General features: G+C 44.8%; 1 non-coding gene across 1 annotated transcript; it reads right to left on the bottom strand.

Annotated features, from left to right (window-relative positions):
* Positions 1-1,098: 1,098 nt before the first annotated feature.
* LOC116280716 (U2 spliceosomal RNA) lies at positions 1,099-1,287 on the bottom strand. Its single transcript, XR_004190204.2, has one exon. It is a non-coding gene; the product is annotated as a U2 spliceosomal RNA (small nuclear RNA).
* Positions 1,288-2,453: the final 1,166 nt, after the last annotated feature.

Here is a 2,453-nt window from a genome sequence, read left to right as displayed (position 1 = left end):
AGGGCTGCAGGTTCTAGTTGCCACGGTGCCCTCCAAACATCGATAGGGCAGTCACACCATTTCTCAGGTATTCAGGGGCAGGCTCTGCAGCCAAGGTGCTGAGCGTTGTTGTGTTGGTGTGTCTCTGTGTGTGCTAGTGCACTCATTAGGGGATGGAGTAGTGGCTTAGAGCAGGTCGGTTTCCAGGCTTTTCACAAAAGAAGAGTTTTCCTTGGCTCCATTGCCAGCTGCTTTATCTGTTTTATTTTAAAGATGTGTTTCCAAAACACCATTTCCTGAAATCTTGTGGCTGCAGCCAGGTATGAGATTCCCCGTTGCAAGTCCAGGGAGAAGGTATGCTGCCAAGGAGAAATTTATAACAGGGCGGGTTGTTTGGAGAAGTGCCAATTGATGTCTCGCCAGGAAGTGGAGAGTAAGCCAGCAAAGAGGACCCTCCATGGGAAGAGTTCTCCCTCCAGCTCCAACTGGAAACTCGTGTCTGAGAATATAAGTTTGAACAGTCTGACTGAGTTCTTGTAATTGAGGAGGGGATATTGAATTTCAAGTTTAACAGAGTAAGACAAGGTGAAGTGAGTCCTCTCGCAGGAAGGCGTTTTGTTAACCCCACTTTACAGCATCTCATCGTACTTAGTGTCCCCTGTGTCTTATCTTGATCACATTTTAGTGGCTTAGTACCACTTGGGTAAATACCTTACCTTTCCTGTCAGAATTTGAGCTTTGAGCTCATGTCAAATTTACCTATAAACTCTCCAGTGTCTAACACCACACCTTGTACACTGGAGGTGCTGAATAAATGTTGGTTGTGTAAATAACTGACAGATACAAAACTAGAGCTATTGACAAGTTTTTTTTGAAGATTCATTCATTCTACATATATTTACTGAGCACCTGATATATGCCAGGCCCCATTATAGGCAGTGGGAAGAGACTGAGAACAAATCACACATGAAGATCATAGCAGTGACCCTGAAGGTAACTTTTCTCCCCTGCTTTCTTAAATCCTTGGCAGTTGAAAACTTCCTGGGTGTGCTCAGATCCTGGCCTTCTAATTCTCATATTCCTGGCTCCTTTGCCTAGTTCAAGGCCTTTCCCAGGTTTTGGGACTTATCTTCTTGGTCTTCAGTAATGGCTTTAAATAGCCTGGACTGGTTAGTAAACTGAGTACATATTTTTCCCAGTGCTTCTATCACTCAACACCATCTCCAGGATTTTTACCAAATTTCCTTGGCATCAAACTGGTAAGAACAGATACTACAGATGATCTTAGCTAAAAGGCTGAGAAGCAATCCCAACTCCCTAGCTATCAAAGCTTAAATGCTGGTGTTACAGCCTAGTTCTGGAGATGAAGTATTCATTTTTCTGTCTGAATCAGATGAAACATAGATTAAAATGGAAAGCTGCCTTAAAGGAAAACAGAAGTGGCTGAAGAAACCTAGGGAGACACATGTATTCAGAAGAGCATCCGAGAAGCTTACAGTACCAGCAGCAGAACCCTCTGCTTCTCCCCCAGTAGCTGAAGTAGTCTCTTGATTTCATCGGTGGTGAGCCCTAAAGAGTATGCACTCTGCAGACGATGCCAGCTCTTACTTTCTTAGATCTGCTGAAGTGGAGGGTCTACGAAGTTCAAACTCCTCCAAGTTGAGAGAGAGGATACACCCTACCCAAAGTCACATGGCTTGCTGACATCACAAAAGTTTTATCTTTTAGAATCAAAGTGGGGAAAATTATCCTTTGTCTCTGATTCAAAACTACAAGCAATTCTCACAGTCACAAGAAGTACCATTCCAGGTTAGACTGGAAACCATGTGTTTTGGAGAACAACTGAAGGGCCGAGGCATGCCTGGTCTACAGAAGATGAGATGGAGGGGGACTTGGGAGGTGACATCAAGCTTTAAAAACTGGCACAAGGAAGGGAGTTACATTTTTTTTTCCTGTACGGCCCCAGAGGAATGAGCTAGGCTCTGTAGGTATAAGTTACAGTGAGGTAACTTTTTCTCAGCTCAAGGAAACCTTTCTAATAGAGCTGCCACAATGGAGCAGACTCAGAAGTAATGAGCTCCCTGCTACTGGAAGCTCTCAAGAGGAGACCAGTTGAGAACCTGGTGGGTTGTAGAGGTGGCTTCCATCTGGAATGGCAGGAAGAGTACCGCACTGCTCTGACCCCTTAGAATCCGAGGTGAACCATGGTTCGTGAATTTCTATCTCTGACAGTGGTTCTGGTAATTAGGCATCAGGGTGGCTGTTTGTTATCACTCTCAAGATGTCAGAGGAGCCCCACTTCTCCCTTCCAACTTCTGTCTCCCAGGTTCTAAAATTTCTAAGTGTAACCTAATGGATGGCAAGGAGGTTCAACCTCCCCCACCAAGGGATCAATGATAGCAGCTCCCAGAGGCTGCACCGAGAAGCAATTTGAGACAGCGAGAAAAGCTCTGATCATTTAACCAAGTTTCCAG

The sequence above is a fragment of the Vicugna pacos genome, chromosome 5 (assembly GCF_048564905.1).
Source record: "Vicugna pacos chromosome 5, VicPac4, whole genome shotgun sequence".
NCBI lineage: Eukaryota > Metazoa > Chordata > Mammalia > Artiodactyla > Camelidae > Vicugna > Vicugna pacos.
This window is presented reverse-complemented; position numbering and strand designations above follow the sequence as displayed.